Raw genomic sequence first — 13,712 nt, forward strand, 5'->3', positions numbered from 1 at the left:
ACAAACCCCACCACCATCATGGAGAAACAGAAAATATTGCACATTGCAGAAATATTCCTCTCTCTCTCTCCTACTTCCTTCCACAGAAATGAAGGGGAGTGGGAGCATGTATCTAATGATTTAAAAAAACATCGTATTGCATTTGAGAAAATGTTTAGCTGTGAAACATTCTCTCCATGCATATAATGAAAAGATGAGATCAACTCCAGTAGAAAGCTTTATCTTGATAAAACAAAAGCTATGAATTAAGAGGCACTGCTGTCCCATATTCAGAGAAGGTGATCATGTCTTGTAACACAGCATTGCTCAGAATTAGAACATTAATCAGAAGGGTACCCAGAAGTCACCTACTACAGGACAGACTCAACAAAGAAAACAACAGAACACCACTGGTAATCACCTACAGTCCCCAATTAAAATCTCTCCAATACATCATTAAAGATCTACAACCTATCCTAGCAGATGATCCGTCTGTTGCTCAGGCAGTGGGCGACAGACCCATCCTGGCTTACAGACAGCCCCCCAACCTGAAGCAAATACTCACCAGCAACCATACACCCTACAAGAAGTCCAATCCAGGAACCTATCCCTGCAACAAATCCCGTTTCCAGCTCTGCCCAGACATCGACTCTAGTGACACCATCACTGGTCCTAAACACATCAATCACACCATAAGGGGCTCATTCACCTGCACATCCACTAATGTTATATATGCCATCATGTGCCAGCAATGCCCCTCTGCCATGTACATTGGCCAAACTGGACTATCACTTCACAACAGGATAAATGGACCCAAATCAGACATAAAAAATAATAACATCCATAAACCAGTCGGAGAACACTTCAATCTCCTAGGACACACTGTCTCTGACCTGAAAGTTGCTATACTTCTACAAAAAAATTTCAAAAACAGACTTCAAAGAGAAACTGCTGAGTTAGAAACTATCTGCAAACTTGACTCACTCAAACTGGGTTTAAACAGGGATTTGGAATGGCTATCCCATTACAAGAAGTAATTTGCTCTGATCACCTATTCTCACCTCCTACTCAATGGTTGTCATTAGGCCTCAAGTACCTGGCTTTCATCCACCTACCCCATTGCTGTCTATGCCTTTGGATATGTATATGTTGCCTCCTATATATGTTGCCAATATTTGCTGTATTATTTCTACCAACGGCATCTGAGGAAGTGGGCTGAGGCCCACAAAAGCTTATGCCTGCTGAAATTAAATTTGTTAGTCTTTAAAGTGCTACAGAACTCCCATTGTTTTTGCTGTATACAGCCTAACACAGCTACCCCTCTGCAACATTAATCTAGGCTCTCAGTAATATCATTAGTGAATGGAGGAATATTCTGTGGAAAAGCTAAAAGGGAAAGTAGGTAAATTGCTTGCCATGAACATTGGTGAAATCCCTACTGTGCACAAGTATCATATAATAAATATGAATAGAACCAAATTCAGTATCAAGTAGTACAACAGATCAGGGCTTTTGCAACATCGGTAGGTGACACCAACAAGGAGATAAGTAAGTTAGCTCCATCTTTATGCAGGATATTAACTATAAAATATCTAATGCTTGATACAGTTAATAATCTGGAAGATTCTGGCTGTCTTAAAACTTGTAAATTCTTTTGTCTATCCCTTTTTAGTATCTTGGGACTATCTAATTTAGCTAGTCCATTAAAGCTATGCTCAGTCATTGTATTACACAATGATAGTTCTTCAGGTAAGCAACAGTGAGAAAAGATGATGACCCAGTAGCCATATCTGCAGGTAGAGTAGAAAATATTCATTTTAATAGCTGAATTTCCAAAAGTATAATAGCTTATAATTATGGGGTAGACAAACCCACACCAGGCTAGGGTAAAAAAGAGTTAATGGTTCAGCCATTAGGGTTTGACTTTGCAGATCCTGCCACAGTATCAAATATGCAGGCCACTCGGAGTAAATAAAAATGAAAATATCAAGTCTTTAATGGCTTTTGATTAGAGGGAATATGTAGGCTGAGAAATTTTGAAGTAAGAAATCTGTTTGGAAAATGGCTTGAAGTTAAATATGTTTTTCTATTTTTATTTTTGTAAATATTAGTAAGTTTCAGTAGGTGGTTGAATTTCAATTCTGCATGCTTTTGTGGACTGTGACTTCCAGCTACTGGTCACTCATGTAGTTAACCAGAAGCTAGTTTGTAGTTCATGAGAGATTTATTTTTGTGTGATAGGAAAACCTGCATGTAAACGGTGTAGTTCTCTGGACTGAAACCAATAAGTATGTTGAGTTGGGAGGCATAGGATCCCACCAGACTGCATTCAACCAAATATTTAGCTTTCTGTTGGATAAACAAAACTTGCAAGAAAAAATCCTTTGTAAAAAGAAAAACAAGTTGAAAATGTTTGATCTTAGAAACAAACAAATACAAATCTATATGTTCCCTTCAGATCTTTGCTATCCCTTTGCCAACAAATATCTCGTACCACTATTACTTTCTAGAAAAGTTGAATAACTCACAAATATCGGTTTAGATTAGTGACAATTTGATAGCCTCTTGTCAATTTTCTCTTTTGCTATGAAAATATGCAAAGGAAAAACTGAAAGAGCGTGGGAAGGGGAGAGGAAATTCAGTCATGATCTAAAATAGTGGGGTAAATGGTTCAAAAAATGGTTGCTGGCAAAATGGTGTTTCTTCCTCTAACTCGGCATTCAGTTGGTATGCAAAATTAATCTTGACTGTATCAAGGATGTAGAAATTGCTTGTAGCAAAAAGATCAATTAATTGGAGAGAGTAATGGAGACATACTAAATATCTATATCAGGTCCTGATATCTCAACACCAGATAACTAACTTCACATTTAAATTACTCTACCCTGGAATTAAGACTCCCACTAGGGCCAGTATAGAGAATATTCCTTGGTTTACATCTGCTTCTTATTAGAGGAAGTGACCCAACATAGACTGTTACTGTCTTTTAAAAATACTATTTAGCTATATTATTCTTTGCCCAACTCCAATTGCTTGGGGGTTTTTTATGCCTAGCCATAGCAAATAAAATTCAACTGCAAATGTGCTGTGACTTTGCACAGGACTTATTACTCCATCCCCACCTGCAGTATGTAAACTTTTTTATTCAATGGGTTGTGCTTGTCAGCTTCCTTTGCAATTAAATATAAGGGGGAAACAAGTGGGGACTGATTAAATCAGTGACTCAACAGTTTTGCCATTTTAACTCAAAACTGACCAGTTGAGTGCCTTATCACTGAATGTTATGACTGCTCCCCAGTCACTATCTAGCTGGCGAAAAGCAACACAATAGTTATGGCCATAGAAAATGAAGCCCACTGAATTGGCTATAAAGAAGCTCCCTGCAATTCTTTCTTTCTCCCCTTTTAGAAGTGACCAGGGCTACATGTGTGTTCAATGAATTTCTTGGCTCTGTCTGACTCTAATAGTAAGAATAGCTTTATTTTTATAACTGTTAATTAGGAAGTCTTCAGGAGTTTACAAATCATTAACACTTAGTTATCAGAAACAAAATATTAACCCCTAAGAAAAGTAGATTGTCACTTGATTTAGAAAGATATTATGCAATGTATAATGATCACACTTTTCTCTTGGGCAGGGTATTACTATGGTGCAGAAGAAACCTGCTTATGCCACCCGGAGCATGATGTTTTTGGGGACTACCTTAACATTGAGTAAATTCTGTCTTCTTTATAATTTACCCAGTCTCATCAACTTAATAATAAAAACTTGTCAAAATGCAATTTTTGGCAGATTAGATCATTTTGTCAAAGTACTGAATGAAGGATAATCAAATAGCTAAGTATCAGCTCATACACAAATGCTGCTTTGTGTCATTTCAGGTTGGCTAATTCTTAGTGTATCTAAAACCAGTTAAAGCAAGGAAATAGTAAGTTAAGACAACCAAATGTATGGACCCCCTAGTCTTCCACTGACACAGATCTCACCATTAGTACAGTCATTACACACCACAGAGAATGCACCATGGCCTTCACTAGGCTCCAGTAGGGATGCCCACCTCTCAGCACCTTTTTCCCAAACTTGAATGTGTGATTTCTCAAGAACTGTTTAGAAAAAAAATGGCTTGCAAAGAAAGAAGTATGGTCTCTTTGTGGTGATGCTATTGGGGTGGGGAGGACAAGAAAGCTTGAGGAAGGGGAACTGGAAGGCTGGCATACTCGGGGCAGAGTTATAGTTGTGATCTGTGGTAAAGGGCTGTTGTGCTGATGCTCAGGAGTCTGTGGATGGAAAAGCAGAGGGTACGTATTGTTGGCAGACTTGACTTTGCATTTCCTGTTAAGTGGTTAAGTTAAATATAATATGGTTTCTTTGCCCCAGCAAGGGTGTGCAACACAACAAGTTTCTCTCTGCTGTTTCTCCCCATCCAACTTCCACTCCGATGACTCCATCCTTCAAGTGGGTAACTTCCTCTTTTATTACTAGAAACTTACAGAACAAAATGTTCCCCAGAGCCTCCATCTGCTTTAGTGATCAACTGAATTTCTTCAGACATGTTAGTATTACTGGCTTCAGGAGCCATACCTTCACCATCTGATAGAGTGTTCCTCATGCTGCAAATGTAAAGCATTCTTCTTTGCAAATTTTTTCAAATTTCAGATTGTCTTAGGCTATGTATCTTCTGGTACCATGTGCTTTGTTTTCTACAGAGGCATTAAGTGGGTATAGGGGGTTGATGATGAGCTCTTCCCTCAGGCAGCCGTTTTAAACAGGGCCTTATCTTTCAAGCTCTTACATTAAATAGCCAGTGGCCAGTGAATAAGACTTGGCATGTCTCTCTATCTATTTGCAAATCAGGAAGTGCTGAAGGCCCCTCCCCCAGCCTAACGGGAGGAGCCACTGAACCTGGAATGCAACTGAGTGCAACTGGGACAACTAATGAAAAAACAGGAAGGGACGTGAGGGTCACAGGTTTAAACGAAGGGAGCCAGAAGGGGACACCGAGCAGAGAGCCCCAGACAGCGCCCACTGCTCCTGGAAGATGTCGAGGGAGCCAGTGGACGCAGCCCAGAAGAACTCTGCCTGGATACACAAGTGAACAAGGGAACGGAAGTTGGCCCCACAGTCGCAGAGTGCTCCCCCTACCAACCTCCTCTCCCTGGTCTTGTAGATAGCCAATTTGGCCAGGGCCAGGAGGAGGTTGATGAGGAAGTCCCATGACTTTGTGGGGCCAAAGAAGCGGTGTGCATAAATGTGTGCATAAACAGATGCAGGGAGAAGTGCAGTCAGAACCTCAGCAGGAGGTTCTGGAGGAGCTGGAACAGGGGCTGCAACCTGGCACACTCAAGATAAATGTGCGCCAGGGTCTCCCTCATGCCGCAATAGGGGCAGGTGTCAGGAGAAGGGTGAAACGCGCCAAATACACGCCCGTGGTCACGGCTCCATGAAGGAGCACCAGCTGATGTCCCTGGTGGGCTGTGGGGTCAGGGTGGAGTATAGACTGGCCCACCGGGGGTCCTTGCCCTCCACAGGTGGTAACAGGTCCCACCACTTTGTGTCAGGGAAGGACACGAGGGCGAGGAAGTGAAGGGTGTGGAGCACGAGCAGGTAAGGATGGGCCCTCGGTGCAGTTCGGAAAAGGACCGGCTGCAAGTCGTGCAGCTGGCTCGTGGCATGGGGAGGGGACAGCTGGGGGGGTTCGTGGGGCCAGGGCCCAATGGAGAGCGCTGGAGGGCCAGGACTGAGGGGGGGGTAGGGAGCACCCTCTCGCAGGACCCGCTCCAGGAAAGCCCAAGCAGCAGGGGGCAAGGCTGCCTTCACCTCCTGGAGTATGCACTGGGGGGTTCAGAGGCTGGAGAGCCCTATGCACCAAGACAGCGACAGGGGATCCACCCAGTCCCCCCGGTCATAGTCCAGGAGGTCTCCGATCTTGGTGACCCCTGCCAGGACCAGCCTCCATCGCACCGAGGGGGCCTCCACCATCTGCACACTGAGTTGGGGGTTGTGTAGCAGGGGCTCTGCAAGGAGATCTGCCCCCTCGGAGACCGAACGGGGCCTGAAGGCCGAGACCAGCCTCCAGGTCCGGAGGAGATCCTGGTAGAAGACCAGCAGCTCAGAGAGGTCTCGCGGAAGACCCCTCAGATGGAGATAAAAGAGCTGCCAGTCGTATTGGAGCCCTTGGAAGAGGCAGAGGAAGGTGTGCACTAAGTGGCTCCAAGCCAGACTACCTGCAGTTTAAAGGAGTCTCTGCAGGGCCTGGAGGCGGAAGGCGTGGACCTGGCTGCGGAGGCAGCACAGCCCTGCCTGCCCTCCTCCTGGGGAGACTCAGGATCCCTGCAGAGACCCAGTGTAGTCCTGGCCAGAAGAACTCCAGAACTGTCTTCTGGAGGTAGGCCAGGAAGCTCAGGGTCGGGACCAGGGTGTTGAGCCGGTGCCAGAGCATGGACAGGACCAGCTAAATGATCACTAGCACCCTCCCCCATAGGGAGAGGCACCGGAGCAGTCCCATCCATCTCCGCAGCCGCCCAGACACCCTGTCCTCCAAATCCTGCCAGTTCTCTGCCGGGGAGGGATGGGTGGCAGAAAGGTAAACGCACAGATAGAGCAGCGGACCTGCGCTCCACTGGATGGCTTGGAGCGCGGGTGGAAGGGAGCTCGCCCTCCACCCGGCCCCAACCACCAGGCCAGAGCTCGTAGCCCAGTTGACCTGGGTGGAGGAGGCCGCCAAGTAGATGGCCAGGCAGGCCTCCAGCCGCACCAGGTCACCCGGATCCTGGACTGCGAGGAGCACGTCATTGGCATACACTGATAGGACCAGCCTCAGCTCTGGCTCATGGAGCACCAACCCTGTCAACCTCCGACGGAAGAGACAGAGGAAGGGCTCGATGGCCAGGGTGTACTGCTGGCCCGACAGCGGACAGCCTTGAGCACGCCACGCCCGAAGCTGACCGGTTCAGTAATGCTAGGCACTTGTTACCTCTGATCTCTGTCCTATATAATGGGTTAACTAAAAGTTGTTCAGACAACAAATGTTGGTAATTTTCTCTCACTTACTAGTCAAGATATTTTAGATAAATAACTTTGTGGCTGAGAAACCACAAGTAGAAAGTTACATTAGAAACCGCAAGTAGAAATTTTATCCCCTATATAATAGTTAGATGTTTTAGTTGTGATTTTCAATGTTATGAAATATATTTTTTTAAAATTAGAGATTGCAATAACTAGAATGGTCAATAAGGTGGTTGATTTAAGTATAAATATCTCTTTAGCAGTACTATTAAGTATAATATTCCAGCACCACCAGAGCCCTGCTGTTAGGAAACAGTCTGCAGGGTACCGAACAAGATGCTATCTATTATTAGTCTATCCCTCCAGCCTTCAACACCACAGTAGCATAAAGAAGATGGGAGTAGTAGGTGGCAATAACATACAGGGCAAAAGCTGTGGGACAAAAAAAGAGACAGAAATCTGGACTAGATAAAAGTATATAGACCTTAATTTTATTACAAATGTTCAACCAGTCATGAGAATCACTGTGATTAAAAGGATGCTTTAACACTACTCTAACACTATATTTCTGTCAAACTGTCCATCCTCTACTTGGTACTAAAAAACATGAATGATTTTCATATATTTACTTCTACCAGTGACAATCACAACCATTCTCACAGATTATAATGTGCATAGTAGATGCATTAAAGGTGACTGGGAATAAACAAAGGATACTTTAAAAGCAGAATAGGAGAGAGCGTTGTCTAGTGGCTTAAGCAGAGCATAAGGTCTGATGTTTTCTTGTAAAGAAATACATGGGAGTACCAAGGAGGTGGGAAAATGCCAGAAGATGAAGCTCACTGAGTTTTCTCTAAATAATTATTCACAGAAATGAGACTGGCTGCAGGGGGAGGGTCAATTTTAAAATTAATTTAAATTAAATTGACTCTCCCCCAAAATTGTATGTGCTGCAGGTTTTGTACTGAAATGCATTATGTATAGTATAAGTTCTTGAAGGGGAAGAAGGTAGGGAGCTGGAGGTCTAGAGAGCTGGGTAGGGGACAATTAGAATATTCACCATCAGTGGGAGATAATGAGATTTTGGCACCCAGAGGCTTGATACATTAAAATGAGTCATGGAATGGCATACTGTATTGACACTCAAATTGTGATATCCTGTTGGGATAATTAATATTAGTTCATTTCACAGTTTTTGTTTAAGATGATCTGCAGACTTCAACATTTAACAAGTTTTTTCTTGGTTCATATTTGGAGTGTTTGCCTCACAATGATAGAGACCGAAGAATTTTTTCATAAAGGCTGATATTCTGGACCACACTAAAAATATTATCAAAAAGGATGTTATATGGGCCTTTAACATAGATCTTAACACTTTCAGACAACAACAGTTATCTGACTGTCTCCAACTTGCTTTCATGTCTTACCTTTCAATTAAGGCACTTAAACCTCCCTGCCCAAAGCCATTGTCAACCACCTCCCCCCCCACACCATATGGTCCCTTCTGTTTTCAAAAAGGAATATCCAGCTAGCAGCAAAGCGGCTTGGCAACTGAAATTATTTCTGCCCAAAGTCTTCTGTGCATGTGCTTATATAATTTGGGCATCTTTTTGTTTAGCTTGACATTCAGCCTGCCTGCATGTATCCATAAAGTTACAAAAATGTCATGTTGGGCGTGTTAAGAAGTTCTGTCCTAAAAAAGATGCATGGTATATGCAATAAGACCATTCAATATGCAGACCACTGATTCCAACAGGAAACAATCTGTTCTATATATAGGTTTTTATATTACGTACATTATGAGCTAGAACAGAGTGAACTCTCCCCCTCTTCTCCCCATGAATAGTAAAGTAGCTGAAAAATACACTTCTATTACTGGGTTTTCTAAAGCACCAAAAATATTTGCAACCTTGGGCTGAATTTGGCAAGTTGTTTCAGTAAAAAAGGGGAAAAAATACAAATAAGTCAAAATGGTTTGTTCTGATCACCTTGAAAATAAATACCTCCATCTTGTTTCAAAACGTTGTGTTTTGAAATTTGGCTACATTAAAAATAAAAAGAGGGTGAAAAACACCCAAAAATGACATTAGGAGTAAAACAAAACAGTGAATTTTGTCAAGGGTTGAATGAAACCAAACCATTTTTTTCTTTCTTTTTTTCGAAAGGGAAGGGAAGACAAGAATTTGTCAGTTCTTCCCCTAAACCAAAAAATCATATATTTTTTCTGCTCTAGTAGGATCATCTTCTCATAGAACATTAAGTGATGTGACTAACATTTGTCAGATTTTTTTTTGTTGGTTTGTTTTCTCATCCTTTCCCTGCAGTAGAAATGTGTGCAATGGAATGTCTTGTCTTGTTTTTGGTAGGGATTTTTAATATATATATGTCTGAGAAGACAAGGTTAAAGAAATGCACCATGCACTTGGAGTGAAAGGCTGAGGTTTGTGAGGGTCCTCTTTTCATGGGGGAGTTCATTCCCAAGTCTTAGACCAGCCCCCAAAATAGTTCTGTCTCTCACATAGACTAGTTTTACTCTTATAAAGAATTCTACTGCATCAGAAGTTTCAAAAAGAAATTAAAATCTTTACTGGAGTAAACATTCAGTGTTTCTAAACTTGGTTTAGTTATTTTTTTCATATAAACAAATGATACTGAAACTAAATTGATGTTTCACTTAATTAAAAAGCTAATTAGCTGAACTTCAGTAATACCACAGGACTGGTTCTGTGGCAAATGCAAAGCCTGTGTGTGGTGAAATGAAGGTCCAGAGCACTTAAAATTGTGTTGGATAAATAAAATGCTTTACAGAATGCTGCAGGAGCACTTAAGATCTGTGCACAGAAATTTAAGACAAGTAGGAAGTAATCCCTCTACATTTGACTCTGGGGTGACTGTACCTGGTAAGTTATGGGTACTCGTTACTAAAAAGATAGGGTATGTCTTCACTGCACAGTTAACTTGGGCTTTTACTGGGCTTTAGCCCAAATGCCTTACCGTTCTCTGACCTGGATTTAGAGATGCTTTAACATAATTGGCTGGGGTTATAGCTTAGATTCTGAGTTCTGGTTTAACTCTGAATGGAACCCAACCAATTTGCAATGAGGATTCAGGCAAAACCTTTTTAGTGCTGATAGTCCTTAAATGCCCTTTAAGAATTCTGCCTCCTCCATCTCCCAAAGACAGACAAGTTCCCCCACAAGTGATACTATGACTGGGAAAGAATATTAGAGCATCTCAGCAAAGAACCATGGGACGTGCCTTCATATGAGTGCAGAACCAGTGAGTATATAGTAAAGGGTAGGGCCTTGTTGTGCAAATGCTTGCACTTGGGCTAAACTAACCAAAGTGCTGAACATCTGTGGTTAAGACAAACCTATAAAGACAAACTGGAGAATCAACATTTACTGAGAGAGAGATTGACTGAAGAGAAGAAAGTAATACCATTGAGTTGTTCACTGTAATTAAAACTGACAACACTAAACTGTGTTCATGCTCCCATCTAACCGAACTTGGAGAGTGCTGTTGTTTGCCTATTATTAGAAATGACTACTGGAAATTATTTTTCACTGCTTGCAAACTGGTAACTAAATTCAAAATTACTTTATAAAATTCCTAATTCTAAAATACAAAGGCCTTGTCTCGATAATCTAAAGCGGGACAAAATCCTTGAAGTAAAAGAAGTTACCTAAAGTAGTACAGAGGGGTATGCCAAGAATGAAGGGACTAAACAATAGGAAGACTTAAGCTAAACATGAGGAGAAATGTTCCATATAAAATAGGTTAGACGTAGGCTGTTTCTCAGGCCATGTCTACATGGCCGAGTGAAGTCGACTTACTTTAAGTCGACTTTCAGCAGCCGATTTTTAGAAGTTGCAGCAGCATGTATACACTACTCTGTTTGCGCAGGTCTCCTGCATTTATACTGAGCACTCTTAATACGAATTGCAAAGAAGTTCACTGTGGGAAGCTATCTCACAGTGCAACTAGCCGCGTTGGCTGTTCGGATGAGTGTCATCATCCCATGATGCTGCTTCCCTCTTCCTTCTTCCCCTCCACGCCCCCAAACAAACAGGTGAAAGTATTTTCGCGCCATTTTTTTTACTCCCCGCGCTCGCCATTGCTGCAGAGACATGGAGCCAGATCAACTCTGCACTATTAATGTGAGCGTTACAAATACATCGTGGCTTATCATCGAGTATTTTCGAAGTAGATCAAGAAGCCAAAGTACACACAACAGCGATGCCACCGAGGCTGCCCTGCTACAAGCCATCGAGCAGAACAATTCCCGATTGATGTAGGCTGTAACGTGTGACCTGCGTTCCATGGAATGCAGGTTCTGGTGCAGGGAAACAAGTACAGACTGGTGGGACTGCATCATTATGCAGCTGTGGGATGATGATCAGTGGCTGAAAAACTTTCAGATGTGAAAGGCAACTATCCTGGAACTGTGCTCGTAGCTGGCCCCATCCCTGAAGCGTGTGAATACTCACTTGAGACAAGCTCTGACGGTGCAGAAGAGAGTCGCCATCACTCTGTGGAAGCTGGCAACGCCAGACTGTTACCGCTTGGGTGGGAATCAATTCGGAGTTGGTAAATCTACAGTGGGTGCCACTGTGACTCAGTATGCAGGGCCATCAATAGACTTCTTCTACGAAGGATAGTTACTGTGGGAAATGTGCAGGACATAGTGGAGGGGTTTGCCACAATGGGGTTTTCAAACTGTGAGGGAGGGGCCATTGATGGGATGCACATCCCTATCATAGCGCCTGCCCACCTAGCAACCGAGCAGAAAGACTGGCCGCCAATTATGAGCAGCCAGATGCCAACGCTATGGTGAGAGCATACTGCGGAGCACTTTGCATTAGGGAAGCTTTGAAAACCAGGTTCTGCAATGAGATGCAGGACTGATTTCCGTTCCTGTATGTTGTTTGCCTTTGGTGAAACCACCCCCCCTCCCACCCATTGATATCTGTACCCGCCAAAACCCTCCAGAACAAGATAGGATGCTTAACTTTATTTATGAATATTGAAGTCATGGGGGAAGGGTGGAGGCGAGCACGTACTGCAGCTTGGCCAGTCTCCTCAGAGACCAGCTGGGGGCAGGGGAGAGGGCGGGCATCAAAGCCCTTGGTCGAGGAGCATTATGGAGGGGCTGCAGCATTTTCTTCGTCCTTTCTCCTCTCCTCCTGAAGCTGCACAAGCCTCCACAGCATGTCTGCCTGGTCCCGCATGATTCGCAGCATCTCCTGCATGGTACTGCGATCATGCTCCATCATTTCTCTGCGAGTCTCTCTGTCCATGTCCATATTCTGGGCCAAGGTGAGCCGTCACGCTCTTTGCTCTGTCTCTCCGGCCGCTGAGGCATTCATGTGCTCACAAAACATGTAATCTCTTGTTTTTTTTTCCCTCTTTCTAATCTGCGATAATCTTTCCGCAGCATTTCTTGAGGGTGGGGCGAAGGCAGAGATGTCTACAGAATGAAAAAAATAAATAAATAACAAGGTAACCACTGTTAGCATAGTGAAGAAAATGATACAACAGCAACAATGTAGACAATAATTCCCATGGAGAGCACAGGGCAAACACAGAGACTCATTTCATTCCTGACTTCCCAGAAGGGTCTGCGTGCTGTGCCGTTACAGAGAGGATCTGAGGAAAGCGTGGTGTGTGGGGGAGTGTCTGCTGGTATTTTAAACCCTTACAGAAAGGAACTGCGGAAAGCATGGGCGGGGGAATCTGCTTAAAACACAGACTTGCTGGACACACTGGGGTGCCATCAGTGTTCCGCCATAAAGCAGGCTCCCTTGATTGCAGCAAAGTATCCTACCGTGGAGGGAGGAACAAGCCAGCCCTCCCCTGAAAACTTTTGCGAAGGATAACAGATTACATACATGAAAGTTTCCATGAGATATCAAATGATGATAAATGTAGCATTTCTCATCACATAGATGAACTGTTTCCTGGGTAACCGCTCAGTACAGTCACTGAAACACCTGACATCCAATTCATGCCCACCCCCACCCACGGAAAAGGACAGAACTGCTAAGAAGAAAAAAAACTCACCAGATGTGCCTTCCACGGGAACATTAGTGCTGTCCTGTGTGCTGCTGGACTGCTCTGGGGTCAGGAATGTCCTGACTTTCAGGGAGAACAGACAGCAAGCTCTCATGCACCCTGCTCTCCACAGCTTCCTCCTCCTCCATGGAGTTCTCATCATTGACCATGGACTGTGACACAGCAGAGGTATCGATGCTGCAGGGTGGCACAGTGGTGGGATTGCCACCGAGAATTGCATGCATCTCATCAGAGAAGCAACACGTTTTGGGCGAGGAGCCAGATGGCTGTAAGCTTTCCTGGCTTTCAGATAAGACTGACACAGGTCCTTGATCTTCACGTGGCACTGCTGAGCGTCCCTCTTGTGTCCCTTCTCCAGCATGCCCTAGGATATCTTTCCATAAATGTCCAGATTCCTTTTGCTGGCTCTGAGCTGAGCCAGGACACACTCCTAGCCGCACAGCCCGATGAGATCTAAGACCTCTGTCGAATCCATGTTGGAGTGCGTTTGGGCTTTGCAGTAGCCATGTGGAGAACAGTGACAAAGATCTCTCCATGCTGGCAGCACAGGAAATGAAAATTCAAATCTTCCTGGGGGGAAGGGGAGGGGACATTTCCTGGTAGTGTGACCACAGAGCAGCACAGCACGACTGTCCAGAGCGGTCAAAACTGGG

Source organism: Emydura macquarii, unplaced genomic scaffold (assembly GCF_026122565.2).
Source record: "Emydura macquarii macquarii isolate MOO-44397 ecotype Brisbane River unplaced genomic scaffold, CSIRO-AGI_Emac_v2 contig_1253, whole genome shotgun sequence".
In the NCBI taxonomy this organism is placed as follows: domain Eukaryota; kingdom Metazoa; phylum Chordata; order Testudines; family Chelidae; genus Emydura; species Emydura macquarii.